Source organism: Setaria italica, chromosome I, assembly GCF_000263155.2.
Source record: "Setaria italica strain Yugu1 chromosome I, Setaria_italica_v2.0, whole genome shotgun sequence".
Taxonomy (NCBI): domain Eukaryota; kingdom Viridiplantae; phylum Streptophyta; class Magnoliopsida; order Poales; family Poaceae; genus Setaria; species Setaria italica.
The window spans coordinates 23,836,984-23,854,146 of record NC_028450.1 but is presented as its reverse complement, the minus strand read 5'-3'; positions in this window follow the sequence as shown (position 1 = coordinate 23,854,146).

Genomic DNA, 17,163 nt, shown 5'->3' with positions numbered 1-17,163 from the left:
AGCTGCGCTCTCGGCACTATATTGTGATGTCCATCTTCTGACGTCACTTCACCATGTCATTTCCTAACTAGTATCCCCTACACTTCTCTTACTAACTTCCTCTGCATCCCCTATCTCTATCCCAATCGGTCCACCGCTGTTGCGATCTAATGCCCCACCTTCAAAGCATCCCTTTTAAGCCCACCTCATCCAATTTGGATTCCACCTCTATCCAAACCCAGCCCCTAGCCACCATTTGTTGGCATGCATATTAGCTTCTTAGAAACTCATCCTCCTAAATAGAGGGTCAATACCTACATCTTCTCTTATTCTGAGGAGCGGGTGTCTAATCATTAGCGACCAAGTCAACTTGGCATTTCCTAGTTGATATCCTATGATGTAGGGGTTGTTTTGTGCTCTTGTTGTGCTACTAAGGCACACAAACTATGAGTTGTAACTTGTTAGCGACAAAATTGGTTGTAACCTTGAAACATCGATCCTTGCGACAACACTCAACCCGTACTTCTTGAGTTTTATCGCGTGTGTAACCAAACACTATGAATGGATTTCAGGAAAAAAATGTGAATGCCCCGCATTAAAACCTAGTGAAAGGTACTCAAAAGAGAAATTTCTACCCGGTGCCACATAATTGGTTAGATTCTCCATTGACCCAAAATTCTTAAATTATGCTGAAACTGCAATGGTTAATTACAATTGGTGATTTTTATATGAAGCGGTATCATACAATGCATCCATGGGCACTAATTTCTCTTGTTATTGAGAAAATGTATCATGCACAATCCTTATATTCCTATTTGGGCATAATTATTGCATGTTTATTTGTCCCATATCTCTGGGTTGTGATTTTGTAACAAATTTATCCAAAACCTGCAAAATTACAGAAGATAAGTTTTGGGGGAAATTTTATAGATATGCCACTTTCCTCAGTTGCTTAATAACATTCTCAAAACTTTTAGAATAACGTTTTTTCGAAGTTTCTAGAGACCATCATTCTAAGCTGACTCAAATTCCTCTCTACCCCATTCTAGCACTTTTGTAATTCTTCTTTACTTTGTAGTATCTTAGAAAATTTTCCCTTGATTTTTCTGAATTCCTCATTTTCAAACAACGATGACTTTACAATGATGGCAAAGAAATATGCACCATTAGAAAGTTGAGGAAATAAGGGGTTGAGACTTTTGATGACACTTGACACATACGTATCACAAAGACCGTATTAAAATCATGTAGTTAAAATTGTGATCCAATTCTAACCCCTCTTATACTCCGCAGTTCTACTCAGCTTGCTCTAGTGACACGCTTCTTGCAAATTTTTGACAGCTCCTCTTTCAGGATAGCACATCCACAGCTAGCGATGACCACTACTCGGCTACTCCTACCAAGGTAAACGTTAGAGTTACACCAGGAGTGGACAAAGAATGTCATGATTATGACCCTCAATTTCACCTTCTCTTGATTCTCGGTGCCTTTCATGTGCTGTAACTCTATATAATCTATCCTCAAAGCCCAAAATGTGGATTTTATTTATTTTGGTGTGGGTGTAACCGTGTATGGCTAATTGCCATATCAATCATTTTAGGTTACTTCCATCTTTAAAAAGGAATTCATTCTGTGATTCAAAATTTGTCCACTTTTAGTTTCTGCATGTGCAACCGTGTACGGCTAATTGTAATTGATATCCTATTTAGTTTTGCATGTGCATGCAGCGGTCAAGCGCTAGATATGGCTAATAAATAGCATGAGCACGAGAATTTTGCTAAGTTATTTGAGTTTTTCTAGAGTGACTTTGTTTTAGGAAAGGATCGTATGGCTGCATGCACTAATTATTATGCTGTATCCTTGGCCGTCGCAAGAGAAATAGCAAGTTCAATAATAGAGAAGAATTAACATGTAAATAAGACTGCGGTTAATTTTTTTTTGTACATCTTCTTGTGTATTGCCTTTTCTGCCTCATCATTTCCCTGAATTCTATCTCTTTTTTTTCTGCTTTTGGAACAGCAAACAAACACATCGATACCTACTGTACATACACTTTGTTCACATAAGTATCCCTTGCTGTAGTGTGTTTCTGTGGAACCGGCCATTCCTACAATTTTTTTTCTCGCTAGCTGCGTTTCTTTCTCCTGCACATCTTCTGGCTAGCCCAAACGGCCAAACCACTACTGCTGCCTATTTAGTTGTAGCGATGGAGAGTTTAGTTAGAGAAACAGGCAGCCGGAACGATGATGATACGTGTGGACACACACGTGCGGCGCCGATGGATCGGACAGGAGTATAGAACTCGAGACCGGCGCTGTCAGAGAAGAACGAAGCAGGGAGCAAGCCAAGGAAGGACGACGGCATATGGCACGTGTGACGTGTGTAGAGGGGTAGAATGGTCACTGAGTCTATCGCTGGATGTTACGGATGGCCGGACGCCGCCGAGCAGGGTGGGGCTTCCGTTGGCAACGTCCGACGAAGACGCCGACAGCGTCGTCCGCTCCCCGCGCTTGCTTTCACCGAGCAGGGGGCGTGGTGCCTCCACAATTAAAAGAGAGAAAACACATAACGAACACGATGTTTTTTTGTGTGATGATGTGTCACTTTATTTCCCCCCCCCCCCCCCCGGAGAATCCAGACGTGCCAAGTACTAAATCTTGTTCACGCTCCCACTGTTTTTAGCACGAGTGTGTGCCCTTGTCGAGTTACTGCCATCCGCACATTGTTTTTCCCCCCCTTTTCATGGGGCTTTACGTCGTGACCTGAAGAACGCGAGCAGCAGCAGCGGCGAGATAGCGATGAACTATTGTTACTCCAGCCTAAAATAGATTTCACAATATTTTCATGGTAATAAGGCCGGATTTGTTGTGGGCTCTTGTGGTGATATACCACGGCCTCCTTTGGCAAGACTTTTGTTACGGCGTCATGTGCGGCTTCAGGGAAGCTGTACCTAACGCATGTGTAAAAAAACGGCTCCTCATGCGAAGCTAAGGAGAAGCCGTTTTGTGATTTGTACTGCAGCGGTGGAGCTTAAAATACTGGCTCCCCGCGGCTCCCTCCCAGCTCCCCACCTTTGGTACGAAATTACCCTAGAGTTGTCATAATTACGGCAAAATTGCCACCGCATACCCCAAAAAGATTAACACTTCTTTTTCTTCATCGATACCTTTTTCTCATTTCATATAAAATCAGATTATAAATTGATAAAAAAATAAAAACTCATATCTTAAATAAGTCAGATTACAATTTATTGAAAAATATAAAACTCACATGCATATCATGTTAAATAGTCATGGGCATATTGGACATTTAATCTCCCACATCCACTTCTTAAAATATTGGAGAAGTCATTTTACCAAACGCTTTTCTCAGCTTCAGCTCTACTAGAAAAGCCGCTCCACCAGAGAAGCTACAGCTGGAGCCGTTTTCAGCCATATCCACAGCCCTGCCAAACGAGCCCTATATATTGCAGCAGTAGTCCATCATAAGAAAAAAATACTCCATCCATCCTAAATCACTATTCATTTTGGATTTTCTACCATTTGATATGCATCTAGATATGTACTATATCTATATACATATTAAAACTTATGTACGTAGAATAGTCAAAACGAACCGTAGGATGAAAAAATTAATCATAAAATTTTTGAATCCATGATCATGTCCTGGACATGAAGTAAGTCGGACTGCAATGAAGCCAGACGTATTATTATACTTAATGTTGCCGTGCGGCTTTGTAATTCACACAAGCTTTTGAATTTTGATTTGTCAGATATAGCTGAACCCTTTCATGATCATTATTACGAGGAGCAGTGGATTAGGGGGTGTTTGGTTCCTTGAGCTAAAGTTTAGTTCGTGTCACATCGAATATTCGGAGACTAATTAGTAGGACTAAATATGAGTTAATTATAAAACTAATTGCACAAATGAGGCTAAACGGCGAGACGAATCTATTAAGCCTAATTAATCCATCATTAGCAAATGTTTACTGTAGCAGCACATTGTCAAATCATGGACTAATTAGGCTTAATAGATTCATCTCGCCATTTAGCCTCCATCTGTGCAATGGGTTTTGTAAATAGTCTATGTTTAATACTTCTAATTAGTATCTAAACATTCGATGTGACGGGTGCTAAAAATAAGTAAGGTGAACCAAACGGGGCCTAAATGAAGTGACATACAGAAGAGCATTATGAGTAGGAGTGGGCTTTTGAAGATTGGGCTGGCCTAGAAGTCAACCTAGGTCGTTTATTTCTTGGGCTGGGCTCAAAATTGTACTAGTTGTGTATGAGTTCTTTTTCGAAGTGAAGTCTATAGATGGCCCAAGGGATGATCGACAATTCTTGTTGCAATTTTTTCCGTATGATCTTTTTTTTTTAAATACCTTTTCCCCGTCTTTCAAGCTCTACAGTTTTAGTCAGCTTCTCTAACCAAAGATGTGTAGGCAAGGTCATAATAAGAGAGTAATGGCACTCGTAAGAAAATGTAATTTACTTGAAATCAAATTACTAATTTACTGTCCGGATATCTAACACCGAAGTCTATATCGAACGGTGAATCGGTCGGTGCATCTTTGTACTTAAAGAGTGATACTATCAAGTTATCAACCACCAAGCAAGCGACTACAACCAGAAAAAATCTCAAATATCTTGCTCACTTTCTGTCTTTTTCGTTTAGTGGCTTGGGAAAATCTAGATGACTCTCTTTTTGGTTTTCTTCCCTTTTTTTGATGTGCTTATATGATTGAAAAGCTTGCCGTATAAATTAAATTTGTAATTGTCCTAATTGTGACGTGTCATCTTTTATTGGTGCAAAAGTAAGTGAAATGAATGCATAATCTATTATTACTAATTTTATCAGTTTTTGTGTGCATAATTATTTGTATTTTAAATCCATCAGAAAAACCCACTTTAAAAACGGATTCGTATTGCAAAACCTCTTTGACCAAATGCGCCACTATCCTCCAGCCCACCCAATCGGTCGTTCCTTTTCACTCTATTCCGACCCACTTTCTATTATTTGCTCCGTGACATGTGGGGCCAGTATAGAGGTTGTCTTCCTTCTTGTGATCCCAAAATAACTGCCAAAATGGTAAACTTACTCATCGTGTCTCTGATTTAGTTTGCCTTACTCATTCGTGCATTTATTTGTGCTTCTGCTTTGATCTACTTAGGCGTGCTTGTTTTGTGTGCAAGGACTATTTGACCTTGCTAAAAAAACATATGCAAAGGCATATTTCTAAGTTTGATTTGTGCTAGAACTCGTAGATACGCTTGTGCATTTGTCGTTGGTTTTTTTTTCTGTCCAAAACTAGCCTAGCCAGTTTGGTACTAACAATAGATTTAAATTTTGTTAATCATAGGATTTGCTTATTTACTCCCCGCTCTAGACGATATCCTAGTCCTTTCAACCCATGAAGCCGTTTCATAAGAAAGTCTCCGAACGATCTCTAAATGCCCCTACTTCTCTGTGCACTTAGAAAATACTAGCTGCCACCACACTCAGAGCTAGTACATCAAGTCATAGCTCTAGGTTTTAGGTTTCCCCGTACCGAGTTTTCCGACATCAGAGCTTAAGTGTTCTCTTCTCTTCTCTAGCAATATTAATATTTTTGTTAAATAAAAAAGAATCACTAGTTTGTCTCACTCAAACGGTTCCAGAGTTTCCAGTGTGCAGATGTCCTGATAATACAGTAAATCTCATTCAGATATATTTTTTTAAAATTCACGTGAGTCCAAGGGGTCCAGGCTCATTTCCTGCACTCTCGCACTATCGCACGCGAGCCCATACATCCAAGCTAAACGTACGTGCCTGGTGGTGGGTGGGGGAGGGTAGGGTGCAGCGGCTGCGGGGACGAGAGGACGGACGCAAACCGCTTCTGAAGCAAGTTGTATAAGGTCATGTTTAGTTACTCCCAACTCCCAACTTTGACACTATGCAAAAAGAAGATTCCCCATCACATCAAACTTGCGGTACATGCATGGAGTACTAAATGTAGATGAAATTAAAAACTAATTGCACAGTTTTGTTGTACTTTGCGAGACGAATCTTTTGAGCCTAATTAGTCAATATTTGGACAATAATTCACAAATACAAACGAAACGCTACAGTGTGCTACAGTGCTGTAACAGTAATTTGGCACCTCCCAAATTCCCCAACTAAACAAGGCCTAATTTTTCGGGTCCAGGAGTACCGATGAGTAGACGCGTCTCTTATTACCGCTCACGTTACGAGAGACGCAGCTCATTAATCCACGTCTTCGATGTAGCTACATAGAAGACATTTTGATGGAGGCAAGCAGATAGCAGACGGGTCTATTCTATGCGCGTCTCCAATCTCACATTGGAGACGCATTTAATTCAAGGGTTATTTAGATCCTTAAGCTAAAATTTAGTCCATATCACATAGAATGTTTGGAGACTAATTAGAAGGACTAAACATGAGTTAATTATAAAACTAATTACATAGATGGAGGCTAATTCGCGAGACGAATCTATTAAGCCTAATTAATTCATGATTAGCACATGTTTACTGTAGCATCACATTATCCAATCATGGATTAATTAGGCTTAATAGATTCGTCTCGCGAATTAACCTTCATCTGTGCAATTGGTTTTGTAATTAATCTATATTTAATACTCCTAATTAGTATCTAAACATTCGATGTGACAGGGACTAAACTTTAGTCTAGGAACCAAACGGGACCTCAGTATCTCCGATTGAGGAGTCTTCTTTGTTGATTTCTTGCATAGTGATTGTGGGACCTGACTCGCCATGCATCCTTGCACTGCTCACTTCCTTACATGAGCGGGGGGACGTGGACGATGTCGACATATGCCATGTGGAGATAGGCTACCATGCAGAAGGAAACACATATTTTCATAACTTTGATACTTCATAGTTAGACGGTGGCTACGGAGTAGTGACTCCATCACGATCAGTACATGGCTGGCTATTTGCAACACATGCACGCCGGATTAGTATACTATTGGAAAACTCGGCATTCGTTGCGAGGTTTAGTACCAGTTGGTTTTTGACCTGGTACTAATGTGAGCATTAATACCGGGTCTAACGGCTAGTTCTCTAAAGCCCCTCGTGACCCCTTTAAGTACTGGTTGGTGGCTCCAACTAGTACTAAAGGTCACCCATTAGTACCGGGTGGAGCCTCCACTCGGGTGACCTTTAGTACTGGTTGGAGCCCCCAACCAGTACTAACTTCCCTCCTTAAATCAGGCGTCTACTTCCTTCTGCCCAAGCCATTTACTCCAACTCGGACTTCATCCATTCATGGCGAAATAGGGGAGGTGCTGCCGGATTTTTGATCATTTTGTGAAGATTTCACTCATTCAAGTGTTCTAAAGGTTAGAAACTTCATCCTCCCTTGATACATGGTTACTATACTAAGTTTTATGCTTTAGAGTTAGAGTAATTTATAATTTTTAGAATAAGATACAATAGAGGAAATTTTTATTTATATGCATTTGTTATTTAGAGCTCATATTTATGATTTTTAGAATAAACTACAATTTTTTGGATCCTATGTTTCGTATTAGTCAAAGAAATTGATATAAAGTTAGAGTAATAATTTTATTGTTTACTCCTTTACAAAAATGAGCTAAATAAATTATGGGAAAAAATATAATTTGTTCATATTTTAGTCATTTGCAAATATGAGCGAGATAAATATTGGTACATAGAGATAATAAGATGAAATAGAGGTATGTAATTAGTCATTTTTAGAATAAGATACAATGAAAAAAATCATTTATATGTTATGTTTGAGCTAAATAAATTATGGGAAAAATATAATTTGTTCATAGTTTAGTTATTTGCAAATATGAGCTAAATAAATTGTGGTACATAGAGATGGCTACTGCTGCTGGAGGTAGTGGCGATGGTTGGGGCGATCATCGTTCCTCTCGCGGCAAGGGGAAAACCATAGTTGGTCGTCATGATAAGCCGAAGAACATGAGCACGTGGGAGAGAGAAATGCTTTGTTATTCGAAACGATGTCACAAAGATGCTGTTGCGGCAGGTTAAAAACCTCCTTTTGGTGGTCGTTATGCTCCACCGCCAGTCCTGGGTGTTTCAGGTCCACTAAGTACTACCATCGCAGGAGGTATAAATAAACCACAGGATGAGGTTGGGTCAGCGAAACCTTCATCTTCGCCGCCCAAGGACGCTTAAAGTCCTCCTAGATAGTACTCAGTAGATGGTTTGTCATAGTATATCATGTTGTTTGGATCTGAAATTTAAATTTGTATATTTCTATCTAAACTTTCAGCAACATTTGAGTTTGTCGTAGTGTATCATGTTGTTTGGGTCTAAAATTTAAATTTGTGTATTTCTATCTATACTTTTAGCAACATTTGAGTTTAATGGTATTTGTATCATGTTTGTTATGTTTCATCTATAATTCTATGGATGATTAGAATATCTTTGGTTCGGTAATACTTTGTAGATGGATTTGCAATGGATGTACAACGCGGACAAACGCTCCATGGAGTACATTAATGACTTGTGTTGTTTTCTTGATCTGGCAGAGTCCAACAAGCCACCGTCTGGTTTTATTTGTTGTCCATGCTGAATTTGCAAAAATGAGAAGGATTACTCATCCAGAAAGACTGTTCATGCCCACGTATACAATTCGGGATTCATGCCTAACTATTTCATTTGGACCAAGCACGAGAAAAGAGGAATTATGATGGAAGATGATGATGATGAAGAAGATGATAACTACATTCCTGACTGGCCTCAAGGAGGTGCCTTTTCAGATGCTGCAATGGGCGAGGCTGAAGAAGAGATGGTTGCAGAAGAAGGTCCTACCAATGATCTAGGTCAGGTTTTGCGAGATGCAAAGGAAAACTGCGAGAATGTGAAGGAGTCAAAGAAGTTCGAGCGTTTGTTAGATGATCATAAGAAATTGTTGTACCCAGATTGCAAACAGGGGCATAAAAAGTTGGGTACCACACTGAAAATGCTGCAATGACAGGCAAAAAATGGAGTTTCTGTCAAGAGTTTTGATGAGTTAATGAAAATCACTTGACAGAGAATTTCCCGAGTTTGAAAAGGATGCAAAGAACATAAGGTTGGGTTTAAGTATGGATAGATTGAATCCATTCGGTGAGTTCAGTAGTGATCATAGCACTTGGCCTGTGACCTTATGTATGTTCAACCTTCCACCTTGGATGTACATGAAGCGGAAGTTCATTGTGATGCCGTTAATTATCTATGTTTCAAAACAACCCGGCAATGACATTGATGCTTACCTAAAACCGTTGGTCGATGAACTTTTACTGTTATGGAAGGAAAAAGGTGTACGTGTGTGGGATAAGAACAAAAATGAGACTTTTAATCTACAAGTATTGCTGTTCGTAACCATCAATGATTGGCTGGCGCTTGGTAATCTGTCCGGACAGACAAACAAGGGATATCGAGCCTGCACACACTGTTTAGATGATACTTGCAGCATGTATTTGAAATACTGTTGGAAGGTCGTGTATACAGGCCATCGTCGATTTCTTCCTGCTAAGCACCCGTTAAGAAAGAAAGGGGAGCATTTTGAAGGGAAGGAAGAAAAACATACTAATCCAGTTCACCGTAACGGTAAACATGTAGTTTCTATGATAAATGATGTGAGGGTAGTCTTTGGTAAGGGCTCTAGTAGCCAACCTGTTCCGAACGACGAGGACGGACATGCACCCATGTGGAAGAAGAAATCTATATTTTGGGAGTTACCTTATTGGGAAGTTCTTGAGGTCCGTAATGCAATCGATGTGATACACCTAACGAAAAATCTTGGTGTGAACGTGCTTGGCGTTCTGGGTACATATGGAAAGGCAAATGATACAATTGAAACACGTCGGGACCTAAAACGTATGAAACAATGAGATGATTTACATCCGGAAAAGAGAGATGACGGACATTACTTGCATCCTGCTAGTTACACTCTCAGCAAGGAAGAGAAGGAAAGCATGTTTGAGTGCTTGAATAGTATCAGGGTCCCATCGGGCTACTCCTCAATATACAGGAATAATAAATACTAAAGAGAAGAAATTCATAAGGCCCACGATTGCCACGTCCTGGTGACACAGTTGCTGCCTGTTGCACTAAGGGGTATTCTACCAGAGAATGTGAGAATGATAATCGTGAAGCTATTTGCATTCCTCAATATGATTTCTCCGAATGCAATCTATCCAAACAATCTACTACAACTGCAAAATGACGTGGTGCAATGCCTTGTCAGCTTTGATATGGTCTTTCCACCTTCCTTCTTTAATATCATGACCCACCTTCTAGTCCACCTTGTTGTAGAGATTTTTGTTCTCGGTCCTGTATTTCTACACAATATGCTCGTAATCACGCCATGAGGGGAGACTCAAGGGAAAGGGAACACTAGGGAGGAAAGCTCGGATGGACATTGATGAAACTACATGGCGTAAAGCACACTTCATGATCCTGCAACAGTCATCCCTGGTGGCTCCATATATGGAGGAGCACAAGGCTATTGTACGGTCTTCAAACTAAGAGAAGATTGAGCCCTAGATTACACGTAATCACATTGACATTTTCACCTCTTGGTTGCGGCGACCACTAATAGGTGATGACACGATTGAAAAACAACTAGCATGGTTAGCTAGGGGTCCATCTATCTCAGTATCGACATTCCAAGGATACGAGATAAATGGGTACACATTTTACACAAGAGCTCAAGACCAAAAGAGCACAAATTAAAATCGTGGTGTCCGTATAGATGCAATAGACAACAATGGAAAAAAAGACATACTATGGTGTCATTGAAAAAATATGGGAACTGGACTATGGACCTTTGAAAATCCCTTTGTTTCGGTGCCAATGGGTGAAACTTACTGGAGAAGGCATAACGACTGACAACTATGGGATGATAATAGTGGACCTCAACAAGATTGGATATAGAGACGAACCATTCGTCCTAGCCAATGATGTGACTCAAGTTTTCTACGTGAAAGACATGTCAAGCAAACCAATAAAGAAAGGTGCTAATAAGTCAGATGACCAGTCAAAACTCCACATTGTTCTTCCAAAGAAAAGGAAAATCGTTGGAGTTGAGGACAAAACTGGCATTTCAGAAAATTATGATCAGTTCGATGAGCTTCCTCCATTTTCAGTCGAGGTTGACTCAAACATCCTGTTAGCCAAAGAGGACGCTCCATACTTACGCCGCGATCACAACCAAGGGATGTTCGTCAAGAGGAAGGTTATTAACGTTCCGCTAGATGATGATGTGTAATGTATTAGAACCATTATGTTGTATTTTGTGGTCAAGTGACAAATAATGTAATAACGCATTGTAATGTCATGTCATGTGTTCTATGAGTTTATTAACAATACTATTTGCAAAAATCTCACTCTATTAAACAAGAACTAATTTTTGCATGGCTAAAATATTAAATATTTTGATTTTTTTAGCACCATTAAATATTAAACAATAAATTTACGTACCATGAAATAAGTACATGACTAAGTCATGATAAACATGTTAGTAAAACTAGATGCACTATTCTTCAAAATTTTTGCATGTCAAAATATCTATTTTTTAATTTTAAATTTAACATAAGTATTATGACCAGTATAACCTATTACTAAGTTAAAATTAATAATTTTACTATGTTTGATATTTAACTGCATCTAATATTTTTATGGTGTATATCTAATCAACATCAAGCTAACAAATCATTTTTGCAATTTTTATGCACGTTATTTGATTTACTACGCAATAAATTAATATAATAGTAATTTCGCTTTGGCGCACTCTGCCCCCCTTTAATATCCGGTGGTGGCTGGATCCGGTACTAAAAGGCCTTTTAGTACCGATTGCTGGCTAGCACCGGTACTAGGAGGATAAAAACCCCACCGAACGCCTTCCTCCCCAACACTTAGCGAAATTCGCCTATGACTCCAACCCTCTCCTCCCGGATCCTCCTCCGCCACCACCCCAACATCCTCCCTCCTCCACGCCATTGTTATCCCCGTTATCGCGCCTCCACCGCCTTCTCCAACGACCCCGACACCGCGGTGCGCCCCAGCCATGACCCCCGTCACGCCTCCGCTGCATTCTTCGACACCCTACGCGTGGCTTCGGCGCCGACCCCCATAACCCCAACGCCCGCCCCTCCTCCACCGGCGCCGTGCTTCAAGGGATCGCACGACCGCGGGCGCCGTCTCTGCTGACGTCATCTTTTTTTAAATTTCTTTATTTTTAGGATTATGGATAAATGTTTTTCTAGTTAAAATATTGCTAGGAACAGTATAGAAATTGTGTTAGGAAAAATAAAAAAATTGAAAAGTATAGAAATAGTGTTAGAAATTGTGTTGTAAATAGTACTAGGAAATAAGGAAATAGTGCTAGGAAATTAATGTAAATTATTGCTTGGAAATAAGAAAATAGTGCTAGGAAATAAAGAAATTGTGTTATAAGTAGTATGGTGAATATAGAAATTATTTTATAAAAAAATAGAAAAATGTATAAGTACGTGGTGAATATAGAAAATTTGTAAATAGTGCTAGAAAATTAATGTACATTATTGCCATGCATTGTTTTATTAGTGCCAGAAATAAGTGGAATAGTGGTAGAAAATATACGAATAGTGCTAGAAATTATAAAATGCCTACTACTTAGAATAATTCTTTGTCATTTATTGTGCATATTATTATCATTAATTGTAACAATTTATATAAGTATTAGTCATTTATTTTTACAAAATGTATAAGTTATAGCCATTCTTCTTTGTAGTCAATTATTGTTACAAAATGTATAAATATTAGTCATTCATTACATAGTCAATTATTGTTACAAATGTATAAGTTTTATTTATTCATTCTTTTTTGTTGTCATTTATAAGCAATTCAGTGTAAATATTATTGTAGTCATTTATTATAACAAATTGTATAAGTGTTTCATTCTTTTTTTAGTCATTTATTGTTTGAAATTGTATAACTATTAGTCATTCATTTTGGTACTCATTTATTCTAACAAAATTGATAAGTTATAGTCATTCTTTGAATAAATCATACTATTTCTTAGAATAATTCCTTTTATATTATATTAGTTACAATGGCATGATCAGAGGACGAGCATGCTCGATTGGACGAGGAATACCTAATGAACTTGATTGCTCAAGGTTGCATGAATGATCAACCAAACGAAGAGGTCAATCATAGCCAGACTAACATCTACCTCAACATGTCTGGTGATGGCAATGAGGCGCAACCAATTGCCGAGGGAGGCAATGATGGGCAACAAGGTGAGGTATAGCAATTATTATACGTAAACATGATTTAAATTCTATACTTATCAAGATTATTGGAAATTAATATTTCTTTCGTTTTTCAGCCATATGGATCAAGCAGGCCTAAACGGAAACGAGGCCCGAAGAAGATGTTAGAGGGTCATATCATCATCACGGAACTTAATGAAGAGGGTGAACCAACTGCTCCATACAATGCTAAGACTAAATTGGTGAATTAAATTGGGTTTATTCTTAGGGATAACATCCCAATAAGCTTTCAAAATTGGAAAAGCCCTGAAATCAATGAGAGTGTGGTCCCCACAACCATGTTCCCCATAAGCACGATCCCTGAGCAAGAGAAGGAAATGATATGGGAGCAGATAAAAGAAAACTTTACATTCGAAGGTGTAGATAAAGAAAAAGTAAAAGATTGGGACTTTCCAAAGGATTCAATTGCTTTTCAGACGTACAAGAAGAACATGAACAAAGACTACATAAAGAAGGGCCTTATACCAGATTTCATGAAGCACCTGAAGTTAAGAGATCATTGGGATTCATTTGTGCAGTTCAAGCAGTCGCAAAAGAGCGCTAAGGCAACTAAAACCAATACCGGCAATGCTCGTCAGAAGAAATACTTTCATCATCTTGGGCCAGAAGGTTACACGAAGGGGATCATCAAATGGCAGAGGATAGAAGATGACATAATTGCTAAGAAAATCGTACCAGCGACTCTCGAATGGACGGAGCGAGTAAAGCATTGGTATTATGCTCATGGCGGCACGCTCAATCCCAAAGATGGATTATTTGTATTCAGCCAAGAATTAAGAGAAGCGGGTACGAGGCTTGTTGAGTCAATACAGGCTACGACCAAAGGATCTTTCTTGCCTGATCGAGAGAAGAACGAGCTGACTATGGCACTAGGTAATTCAAAACACCCTGGACATTGCCGAGGCAAAGGAGTAATTCTATGGAAGTTTGCCTTTCATGGTCACATTCATTCCTATAGAAATCGTCAAAGAAGTAAGGCTGAACAGACACGACAGTTGTGAGAGTTCCAAGAACATGCAACTTTGACAGAGGAAAGAATGGAGGAAGCAATCGATCGGCGTGTGGCTCTAACTCTTAGAAAACAAGCCACTGAACAAGCAACTGCATTGTTAGGGGCTAATGTCGATGTAGGCCCCTCTCAGCGTCGAAGAAGCGTCGCTTCCACGGAAGCACCGGCTGGAGGATCTTTTGACATGGTTGAGGACAACCAACGCCACCCCGTAGATGACATCACTGGGAGAGCTCTTTGTGAGCTTGTTACTCTTGTGAAAAACAATCTCATTGTGGTGGCTTATGGTGTGGCTGAACAACCGACACAAGGCCAAACAATTCATGGCATGGAGATTTCAGCTCGCTGTTACGCCAAAGTTGGGGTGGACCGAGTGGTCGATGGTTGGGATGACCTTGAACTGCAGGTACCTGGAGGCGACGGGGAAAAGAATCTAGGACAAGCTATCCACAGTTGGATTCTATGGCCCAAGCGCTACATAATGATTCCGCAACCGAATCCCCAGACCTTGGGATCATCTCCTCAGGTCTCAAGGGCAAGATCACCTACGCCATCTACCAGGGCATCCTCTCCACTAGCTGACAGGGATCCTAGCATGAGTCCATTAGCTGACAGGGATCCTAGCATGAGTCCACGCTCTCCACAAGCTGACAAGGATCCTAGAATGGGTCCACCTCCCACTGTTATGAGCAAGGCTACACGGCGAAAGACGCATTCAATTCCACCTACTGCGCCTACAAAGAAGAAGCAGAAGAAGCCAAATGAGAATCAACCAGAGCCCAAAAAACCTTATGATATGATTGATGAGGTACTCGATGCAATAGTGAATGCTCAGGTTAAAGCTCACTTCGCAACAAAGCCTCCCGTGAAGAAAGATCCACCACTTGATAAGGTTAAATTTTGGGCTTTCATTAGACGCATGGAGTTGGAGAAAAAGAAAAAGCCAAAGAAACCATCGCTCTCTGACTGCGACCGCACTATAACAAATGCTTTTCAGAACAAGAAGAAAACTGGGTCAAGTATTCCATAGATCATAATCCAATCCAACCAATTGATTGCCCCGCTCCAGGTGCTTTCGGAGTTTGATAAGAACCTGCTTCTATTCGCCAAAGATACAAATCTCACCGCAGCTCAACTTCGAGGGGAGGATCACATCCCAAAGCACCTTGGGGCTGGTAAATGGAAATTTGAGTTAGGGAAAGAGCTTGTGTGGCCGCAGTTGGTGGACCGTCTTCCAACGAAGATGTACAAATTGTACCAATGGTACATGGAGGCTTCAGCCACCGGTTTAGTCATGCTAGAAGTTCGGATTAGAGATCAACATTATTTACTTGGTGATGCCATTATAAATGTGCCACTCAAGTAACTTTATTTCCTTTACAATCAAGACGCACTTGACAAATCACTCATCAGTTCCTAGGTTCTGTAAGTGTTTAATTTGCTCTAGCTTCAAAATTCCTACTCTAGTCATTGTGCGATATCTTATCTCCTATTCTATTTTATATCATGCATGATGGAGATTCAAGCTTGCTAGAGGATAGGATTGTATGACATCGGCTTCGTGGATCCGGATGTTATAAACGAGGCAAATGTAAGAGATAAACCAAATCAAACCTTGAAGAATATATATAATTTCTTGGACAAGCAACATTACAAGAAGTACATATTTCTGCCGTACAACTTCAAGTGAGCGTGTTTCCCATCTCTTTTATTTTTCGAAGTAGCAGTTAAAAATAAGACTAAATAGCTTTTCACTATGTTTATATGTACAGTTTCCACTAGATACTCGTTATCGTGGTTGATCGAAGCATGGTCTATATCCTGGACTCTCTGAGGAGATCAAAAAATCAATACACCAACCTCATAGACATGCTTAACAGAGCATGGGCTCGCTTCCGTCAACATCACTCGGGTGAATTCAAGGAGCAACTTCATATCCACTCTGAATTCCCGGTATGTATTGAATTTGCACATCTCGTGTCACTTCCTTGCACACAACAAATATTTCATAACTTCTTTTGCCATATATATATATATATATATATATATATATATATATATTGTTTGAGATAGAATCTGAGGAATAATTTATGCGGATACTACGTATGTGAGTTCATCCATAGCTTTGTACGTCCCAAGCGTATAAATGACCATAAATTCATAGTACATATATAAATTTCTTAACAATAACTTAGTTCTAATTGCGTAGATCCATTGATCTAATATAATAACTTTTACTAATGACATAGATTATGCACATGAAAGAAAAATTCCTCGAGACGGAAAAATCAGAGCAATTCAAGAACAACTCAGTGGATTTCTTCTGAACAAGGTAGTAAATCCAGCGGAAGAGTTCCATAATGATGGATCAAATCTGCATCACCATCAGGACTCGGGTTCATAATAGTTGATCCAAAATATTGAACTTGGAGAGTTGATGTAATGTAATATTATTCATATATGTGTATGCACAATATGTCTATGTATAATATGATCTCAAATGTAATACTATAGATTAAATACAACTTTATATATATTGCGTATTAGAACTAGTATACGCAAAGAAAATAAATACGAAATACTAATATAGAATAAAGAAATAGAAAAAAATGGGAAAAGAAACAGAAAAGAAAAAAGAATTTAGTACCGGTTGGGAGACCGATCGGTACTAAAGGACCCCCTTAGTACCGACTTAGCAATACCGGTTGCACAACCGGTGCCAAAGAGGGTTTGGATCCGGTATAGAAGGCGCTTTCCCCAGCAGTGGTAGCGTGGTTCTCTGAATATATTGCATGTTTAACCATCACGACATTAGATAACCCTGGGACGTTTCATTAGTTTTGGTGGTTTAGATAAGAA